The 9763-nt window shown below is 49.0% G+C and overlaps 1 protein-coding gene across 13 annotated transcripts in view; it reads right to left on the reverse strand.

Annotated features, from left to right (window-relative positions):
* Nucleotides 1-3524: 3524 nt before the first annotated feature.
* msi2b (musashi RNA-binding protein 2b) overlaps nucleotides 3525-9763 on the reverse strand; it is a 474710-nt gene continuing 468471 nt past the window's right edge. For all 13 annotated transcript variants that reach the window (XM_078422300.1, XM_078422301.1, XM_078422296.1 and 10 more), the window contains one exon: nucleotides 3525-9763. This exon is cut by the window's right edge. The gene's annotated coding sequence lies outside the window, so the exon portion shown is untranslated.

The raw sequence follows: 9763 nt of genomic DNA on the forward strand, positions 1-9763 counted from the left end.
GGGAGTGGGCAAGGGTGTGACTAGTCCTTGATGATGCTGCTGGCCTTGCCGAGGCAGCGTGAGGTGTAGATGGAGTCACTTGAAGAGAGGTTGGGATTGTGTGCTGGTCTGGGCTGCGTCCACAGATCTCTGCATTTTATTCTGGCAGCTGTTACCTGTATAATGGTACAGTGTGAAGAGGGCAGTGCGTAACCCATGAGAGGTGCACAGCGACCCATTAATGTACAACCAGCGTTTGACGGCACTGGGCCTGGACTCGCTGGAGTTTAGAAAGAAGAAGGGGGGGGGGGGGGACATTGAAACTTACCGAATAGTGAAAGGCCTGGATACAGTGAATGTGAAGAGGATGTTTCCAGTAGCGGGTGAGTCTCAGACCAGAGGGCACAACCTTAGAATAAAAGGACGTACCTTTAGAAAGGAGCTGAGGAGCAGTTTCTCCAGCCAGTGGGTGGTGAGTCTGTGGAATTCATTGCCACAGACAGCTGTGGAGGGCAGGACATTGGGTGCTGTTAAAGCGAAGATTGTTCTTCATTAGTACGGGAGTTCAAGGGTTCTACTGGGGGGAGGGGGGCAAGGCAGGCGACTGGGGTTGAGAGGGAAAGGCAGATCAGCCATGATTGAATGGCGGAGTAGACTCGATGGGCCGAATGGCCTGATTCTGCTCCTGTGACTGATGAACTCACGGTGCACAGTGTATTGTAAGAAATAACTGCAGATGCTGGTACAAATGGAAGGTATTTATTTCACAAAATGCTGGAGTAACTCAGCGGGTCAAGGCAGCATCTCTGGAGAGAAGGAATGGGTGACGTTTCGGGTCGAGACCCTTCTTCAGACTGTGTATGTGTATGTACAGCTGACCCAAATTCCAATCCAGGTTTCTGCTCAGTTTGCCAGTTCAACACCCCTCCCTCCCTCCCTCCTCTCCTCTCCCACCCTCCCTCCTCTCCTCCTCCCACCCTCCCTCCCTCTCCTCCTCCCACCCTCCCTCCCTCTCCTCCTCCCACCCTCCCTCCCTCTCCTCCTCCCACCCTCCTCTCTCCCTCCCCTCCCACCCTCCCTCCCTCCCCCCCACCCTCCCTCCCCCCAACCCCCACCCTCCCTCCCCCCCACCCCCCCTCCCCCCAACCCTCCCTCCCCCCACCCCCCACCCTCCCTCCCCCCCACCCTCCTCCCCCCCCACCCTCCTCCCCCTTCCCCCCCACCCTCTCCCTCCCTCCCACCCCACCCCCCAACAGCCTCTCCCTCCCAATGCACCAATATTAAAGGCACTGACGAGAGCTGAGTTGAAAACAGTTTATTTTTAATTTTTCAGACAAACACATTGATTTCTGGACCACGTAGAGGATGGAAAACCTTTCACAAACTTTTTTTTATTTTGAAAATACAAATATAAAATTATACTTTCCCCATTTGTGATGTGAGAGAACCCATCCACATATTATACAACAGGGCTAGGCAGCCGCACACAGAGACCTGGAAGGTGCCTTCACGTTGTTTACCAGTGTTGCCGCTTCGGACTCCAACAGTGAGGTGAAGGCGGAGGAGAGGCGGACCAAGCCAAGGTGACCAAACATCTGGGGAACATCTGTCCCTAACACCAGCCCACCAACGCCCCCCCCTCCCCCCATAGATACAGCATGGAAACAGGCCCTTCAGCCCACCGAGTCCACGCCGACCATCACGATCGCCCCGTTTACACTAGTTCTATGTTATTCCACTTTCTCTACCACTCCCTACATGCCAGGGTAAATAACAGAGGGCCAATTCACCTACAAACCCGCGAGTCTTCGGGATGTGGGAGGAAGCCCAGACGGTCATGGGGAGAAGGGGCAAACTCCACGCAGACAGCGCCCAAGGTCAGGATGGAACCGGGTCTCTGGCGCTGTGAGGCAGCGGCTCTACCCGCTGAGCCACTGGCTGGGTGAGGCCAAGCTCGATGGAGGAGAGCTACGACGTCGTGCGGGCCAAGGAACTGCAACCTTCACTGTTCCAGCGACAGGATTCACCCCCCCCCCTCCCCCTCCATCTTCCTCCTGCGCCAGTCTGAAGAACCTTGTCCTTCAGCAAACACCTTCCCCCGAGCAACGATTAACTCCGGTGGTCGCAAGCAGATAGGCAGCGCGAGATTACATCCCAGCCCAGAAGCAGTGCTTAGTAAAACAATCAAGGTGTCAGGCACTTTGTCACTTATTCTCTTCTGGGACCAGGACAAACCTTTTGTTAAAAAAAAAAGGACCGACACCCAAACTAGCCACCCTTGTACCCTGGTAACACAGGGCCCGCCCCTCCCTGTGAGCGGCGCCTTTCCTGGCCTCCACACTACACGGCTACCCTCGTAAATGAGGCCAGTTTTCAAACGGGGGAGCGTCCAATGCAGGCTGCATTCCGCCAAGGATGAGTGACAGGAGAAGAATTAGGCCATTCGGCCCATCAAGTCTACTCCGCCATTCAATCATGGCTGATCTATCTCTCCCTCTCAACCCCATTCTCCTGCCTTCTCCCTATAACCCTTGACACCCGCACTAATCTACAAACAATGACCTATTCTACATTTTCCTTCCAGCCCCATGGATCTCCATCCCCTTTGCCTTGTTTTCGCACCTTCTGCCCATAACCCCAGGCACCCGTACTATCCAAGACTCATTCTACCTCTGCCTTAAATATATCGATGGGGATGGGTGGTTTGGGAGTCAGTTGCAAATGGCCTTGGTGGAAGGTTCGGTGCTGGGGGTCACCGAGGTGAGGGCTGTGGAGTGGCCCGAGTGTCCCTCAGAGAGATGGTGCAGTAGAGGAGCACGTTACATACTGCTGCACGCACGGTGTTGGGATGTCACAAAAGACATTCCTTAGCGTGACGTCCTTTTGCCACAGGGGCTAAGGCACGTGGGGTCTCTCAGCCCCAGGCTGGGTGCATGCCACTGAATGCACGGGTGCTCGGAACATCACCACCAAGCAAAGGCCCCAGCTCCGCCAGTGCAGCACCCCCTCCAGTCCTGCAGATGGCGGTGCCACCCCAACAAGACAGCACCCACACCTTCCAACCCAACGCTGCCCACGCCCTGCTCTGTGGCAGCGACTCCATCCCGCCAAACGCAGGCTGGTGGGACGAGTGTACATGGGATAAGCGTTGGGCGGTGTGGGGCAATTTGGGCCAATGTGCTCCATGACTCTTAAACTCAAACTAAAGCAAACCCAATGTCCCCCTTCCTGGCCAGAACAGGACCCCCTGTGAAGTACGTCTGGTACTCCAGACCCCCCTTTGAAGTACGTCTGGTACTCCAGGACCCCCTGTGAAGTACGTCTGCTTTCATCCCAGTCTGGGCCTCCAGTCGGCAGGTGGCGCTCACGATCAGTGCATCTCAGGGCGAGGCAAATGGAAGGAAATATCCCTTCCATGAGGGGGGAGGTGGGGAGAGTGGAGGGGAGGGTGCTACACCAATGCAGGAGAGGTTTGGGCCCAATGGGTCCACTTGGTCTGGTGTTGTTAAAAAATGTGATTGCTTGTTCTTACGGGGTGGAGATTGTTCTCCAGCAAGGCAGTTGACTGTGGCTCAAACATGGATTGTTTTCACAGTCACTAGTAAACTGCTTACTCAGCTACGGAAGGAAGGGCTTCAAATGCGACCATGTGGACCACACCATCAAGGATGGGTGATGCTTTGGGTCGGGACCCTTAAAACATCACTCATCCTTTTTCTCCAGAGATGCTGCCTGACCTGCTGACTTACTCCAGCACCTTGTGTTTATCTTCGGTATAAACCAGCATCTGTACACATTTCTACACATCAGGAGTTTCGTTAGAGATACAGCTTGGAAGCAGGCCCCTTCAGCCCACCGAGTCCGTGCCGACCAACAATCTCGTTCAATCTAGTTCTATCCTACACACTAGGGGCTACTTACAAACAACTAGCCTGCAACTAACTTACAAAGCTGCACGTCTTTGGATGTGTGAGGAAACTGGAGCACCTGGAGAAAACCCACGTGGTCATAGGGAGAAAGTACAAACTCTGCACAGACAGCACCCGTAGTCAGGATCGAACCTGGGTCTCTGTCGCTGAGGCAGCAGCTCTACTGCTGCGTGACTGTTCCACCTGAGTTGGAGTAACTCGAGAGCAACATTACCAAGAAATGGCATGGTCTGAATTGAGCAGTTAGAGGCCAGAGAGGAACATGATTGCTGCTTGAAATAGGTGCCGGGAGTGTTATGTTTTTATTGCGCGGGTGAAAGAAGTGCCCCAACCCGAAACGTCGCCTATCCACGTCCTCCGCAGATGCTGCCTGGCCCGCCGAGTTACTCCAGCAACCTGTGTCTTTTTTTCTTTGTGAACCGGCGTCTGCAGTTCCTTGGGGGGGGGGGGGTGAGAATGCCAATGGCTGATTTGTTAGCGCGCAACAAGAGCTTTTCACTGTACCTCGGCACACGTGACAATAAACTAAAGTGAAACTGAACGCTCGGCCACTGGGACTGCTGGGAGACGGAGACGGTTTGCACAGGCACGCTACAAGGCACCACTCTCCACCGTGCTGCTGTTTGGAACGCCACCGTCCTTAACCCTGTGGTGGGCAAGGCGGGAAACGCTCCGGGAAGGTTGTGTAAACGGGGGCGAAGCTCAACCTAGGAATAAACCGCCCATTCGCCCCTCGTTCCCTCCACGATGGGAGACAGGTCTGACCTCTCCCAGCCCAGCAGCACATCCGCCCCCGTCTCCGAATCAGTTTAGTTTAGTTTAGAGACCCAGCATGGAAACAGGCCCTTCGGCCCACCAGGTCAGTGCCGCCCAGCGATCCCCGCACGCTAACACTATCCTACGCACACTAGGGACAATTTTACATTTATACCAAGCCAATTAACCTACAAACCTGCACGTCTTTGGAGTGTGGGCGGAAAAACCGAAGGTCTCGGAGAAAACCCAGGCAGGTCATGGGGAGAACGTACCAACGCCGTACTAACAAGCACCCGCAGTCGGGGTCCAACTGGGGTCTCTGGCGCAGAAAGGCAGCAACTCTACCACCGTGCCGTCCCAGCGAACAACGTTTATAGTTTCTCGTTGTAACCTGCAACCCAATCTACAAAGCAAACAACACACAGGACGAGGAAGGGCGCTGAGCCGTGCGGAGAGAGAATCAGGCACACTGTGGCCAGCTCATCGACAGGGCTGCCAGCAGAAACATACATCCCAATCAACCCTCTGCAAACAACCTGGCTTTGTCCGTTTCACTTCAATGTTTGACCCGTCTCTTAAAACAATCCTGCGGATGAAACACAATTTGCAGGTGGATTATCCAAAGACGCAGGAAAGTGGCTGGAAACAAATAGTTGTTCATTCCTGATGATGAGAGTCCTCTGTGTACTGGGTGCCGGTGAACGACTTCCTTCAGGTTCCTCTGTCACGGCCAGACGCCAAGATCTATTTGTCCGTGACGAAGGCCATCACTTAGCCCACTGCTAATTGGAACTGCACTCGTCCCAAAGCCTCACACGTTCCAAGGAAGAGCGAGACAAAGTGCCGGAGTAACTCAGCGTGCTAGGCAGCGTCTCTGGCGAAACAGGACGGGTGGCGTTTCTGGGTCGGGAGCCTTCTTCAGACTCCAAGGGAGAGCGACGCAAAAAGCTGGAGTAATTCAGCGGGGCGGGGAGCATTGCTGGAGAAAAGGAATGGGTGACGCTTCGGGTCGAGACCCTTCTTCAGACTGAGGATCGGCGGAGAGGGAAAAGAGGGATATAGACGGGTGATACAGAGAGATATAGGACGTATGAATGAAAGATATGCAAATAAAGAAACGATGATCAAGGAAAGGTGGAGCCCACAATGGTCCAATGTTGGCTGTGAGGAAGGAGATAACGAGTTGTGCAGACATTGAAACTTAACGGAACAACACGAAACAATGACTACGAGGGGGGGGTGAGGGATGGAGAGAGGGTTTCTTGAAGATAGAGAAATCAATATTCATACCGCTGGGTTGTGGCATCCAAGGAAGAACTCCTGGTTTATCGTTCCTGCCCACAATCGTTTAGATGCAAGTGTGAAGGAGGGCAATTTGTTGGCGGCCTGCGACGGTCGGTGGAGGAACCAAGCCACACCAGGAGGCGGTGACCTCTGAACTCAGGCGGTGACCTCTGAACCCACAGGTCACAGAGGAAGACTAAGCGGAATGTCCTCTTTAGCCTCGACTCAGGTCTTCGGCATCAGTCAAAGGTTGAGGCGGGCTTGAGGCAGAGTTGCCCGCCCTGCCACGTTTCCCTGCAGCCTCAAACACCACCTGAGCCAAGCAGATGGGCAGACCAATCCACAAACCACCTATCCTAGAGTTAACCCCCCACCCCCCCCAGTCCTCCCACAAGGCTATGAGCCAAAACCCAATGGGTTTCGATGAAGTTGAAAAAAAAGACATCTTAACATCTTACAGCAAATGTCACTTCGTCCACCAAGTTAGCTTGGACAGGATTAAAGAGTTAATTCAGTGTTGCCCAGACTGGGGACAATTTCTATCCTTCCTATTTCAGGTCTGGTCTCTACAATATTCGGGTCTTCGCATCCGCTAGGTCGGTGTGAATTGGTAGATTTGCAATTCAGAAATTAATTGGAAGGTTTAGATCTTTACAGTGCCTTTATACAACCTCAGGAAGGCCTTGCGAGCTTTGGTATCAGTGCTAGGGGAAATCAGCCACAATGGGTGAAAGAAACCTTTCTTCCATTGTGATCACTGCAGGGCTCTCATGTGGCTACTGAGACCCAGTGGTGGTGTGGGAGGTGGGAGTCAGAGACGGTTTGACGCCCAAACTCTCAACCCTGAACTGATTTCCTACAATGTTGGCTGAGCCTGATCAATGGAGCTCTATTTGTCACATGTGCAACTGCACAGTGAAATTCTGCGTGCACATTTACACATAAGGGCACCGCCATGTTTAGGCGCCATGTCCAAAGTCCAAATCACACCATTTTCCCTCCCCCCCCCCCCCCCCCATCACACTCCTTCGTCCGCCATTTTAAAGACGAGGCAGCCATTTTAAGGTGGGGGCCACTACCACTTGAGAGCGCCTCAGGGAAGGAAGGGTACCTCGAACACCAGGGAGGGAGGTTGGAGGGGGAGGGGGGGGGGAGCTAGACTTCACTGTCACGGTGACCCACCCTGGGTTCCTTGCCAAGTCCAGCCATCCATCACCTCACGTTGGAGCCATCACCTCAGCGGGTTTTGCGTCGAACACCTTTCAGGTCAAAGGAACAAAATCACCAACATTTACCCAATGAATTGAAACTAGTCTAAGCAAGATGTATGACAATCATCAGCTGTAAGTCGCTGTACAATGAAAAATAAAACTTGAGCAAAAAACAGAGCCATGCTACCTTAAAGTCCAAGCTACAGATCAAATTATAAAATGAAAAAAAAAAACATATGGACTCCTCTTAAAGTGACAGAATTCAGTCACAAAAAACCTTAACAAACCCAATGCTCTAGACGAGTGAAAACGAAAGGAAACCTTACTATATAGGCAGACACGTCAAAACATATTTTTATTTCTTGAAAAATATTTGTGCTGTGGGTCACTGGGACAGTGGTTTATGTGTATATAAACATTAAAACTTATCACACAATCACTTTTTTTTTAATCAATTTCATCTGAGCTTTTAAAAAAATATGGATTCTTCTCTTAATAAAATCATTTTCATAATTATAGCTTGCGTCCCTCTTTAAAAATAATAAAAACCCAGTCTTGCATATCTAGCATTAGCATTTAAGGTAGTATGGCAAACCCCTTTGTAAAGAGACAAGGGAGGGGAATTCATTTAATGCCTTCCGATTGCCAGCATTAAAATGTTATGAAAGCTTTGGTTTGTCCAAACCACGTCAGATCTGCAGAATTGCCCCAATATTAGAATGGTTAATAATTGCCTTTATCTTTTAATTATTAAATACAGGAAATCCTATCCTTACCGGTCCTAGATCTTACTTAACTAAATCTAATAGCTTGTATTATTACCCTTTCATTTCTTCTTTTAAAAAAAAAACTTTTTTTTTTTTGTTGATTTTTTTTTCCTGTCAGAATTACAGTACACCTACGACTAATACAAGATTTATTATTGGAGAATTAATTTTGTCTTAAAAATCACTAAGGCTAAGCATCAAAGACAGCACTCCAGGACAATAGCAATTGTACACACTAGCAAAAAATACATCAATGTCTACTAATTGAATAAGGGGTAAGAGGAATGGGGTGGGGGAAAGGGGAGAGGAGGGGGGGCGGCTTTAGGGGGATATGTATCCCCCTAAAGTGAGAGGGAATGAAGGGGTAATGAAATAATCTAGGAAGTACAGTACAGAATTATCAACAACCCCCCAAAAATATATATATATATTTATATTATGTATGTATATCAATACAAATGTTCCCCGACTGTAATCTGATCTTAGGGAACCACTTTAATTCCAAGAACAACCTTTTATTTTCTTTTAAAATGTCACTATTAGTTCTTTGTTCTCACTCCTCGATCAAGTCTTTACTCATTTATAAAAATCTCGAGCATTCAGCGTTTTACAAACCAGTTGTTCTGAAGGCAAAAAAACCCAATAAAACAGGGATTTTTTTAAAACAAAGAAAACAACCTTGTCAGGATCTACCAAAAAAACTGAACGCTGGCTGCCACTACGGTTTCCAATTCCTTGTTAGGCTAATGTCAGACGCTTAATGCTTCTGAAACTCAAAATAACCTAGGAGTGTAGCAGCTACACTTTATAATAATATTCTCAACTATTTAACAGTGTGTTAACAGAGGGTCTTTAGTACCAGTTTCTGGGTGTTACGGATATATCTCTTCGAAACAAAAGGACGTGGCATTGCCTGTTAATGGTATTTAGACGGGTTGGAGTAACCTGTAGCAAACCCTCTTCAATCACTCCGCTGATCAAGATGCCACTCGACTGGCTGTTCGAGCCCTACATGTCCCAATTAAATTTTTTTTTTAAAGACAAATGTTACAACAAAAAAAAAGAATATCCTTCATACCGTTGCCCCTGTCGAAGGGGGGCAAGGGATATAAAAATGCCAAGTAATTCTCATGTGCAAATAGGAGTTTACAGTTGCTTCCTACCAATCACAGTGCAACAATGGTTTCATCTAAATTTTATTTTAATTATCTTTAAGTCTACAATAAATTAATCTTTAGAATGCTTCTATGCTGATATCAACACAGCACTGAGGTATTCGTAAAATAACTTGTGTTTTTGCACTAGTTCAGTAATACAGAGTTACGTGGATACATAAGATGTGTGTTAGCTGTAGTGTTGCCACTCAGTGTTGTTGAACAGGCAACACGTTTAATGGCAGGGGTCTTGCCTAACGATTAGATTAAGGAGAGAAAATAGAATGGCTGAAAAGTGAGCATATTTAAAAAGCTAACGTTAATTCCAAGGTTTAAGGAGAAACCAAGTTTTCCTTCCTTTTTAAAAAAAACAATGATTTAATGAATTGAACCTTGCCTAAATTGCGATTTACTTTCACCTGTTTTCAGTCAATGAAGTGAAAGATGTTGTTGCTTTCATTCCTGATGTGAAATATTCAATTGGCTTCCTTTTTGAACTCCAAAGGCACACAATTGAGGCAACATCAGTTCTGGTCTTTCTACTGTTGGCGCGGGCCAAATAAATGAATAATCGACCGGAAATTAATAAAATGGTGTGAGGACAGTCGACAATTCTGTCGGAGATAACTACGGAGCAAAGATGTACAGTGTTAAACTAGGTATCATCGAAGGGTAGCTGGGGG

Source organism: Rhinoraja longicauda, chromosome 26, assembly GCF_053455715.1.
Source record: "Rhinoraja longicauda isolate Sanriku21f chromosome 26, sRhiLon1.1, whole genome shotgun sequence".
Classification (NCBI taxonomy): Eukaryota; Metazoa; Chordata; class Chondrichthyes; order Rajiformes; family Arhynchobatidae; genus Rhinoraja; species Rhinoraja longicauda.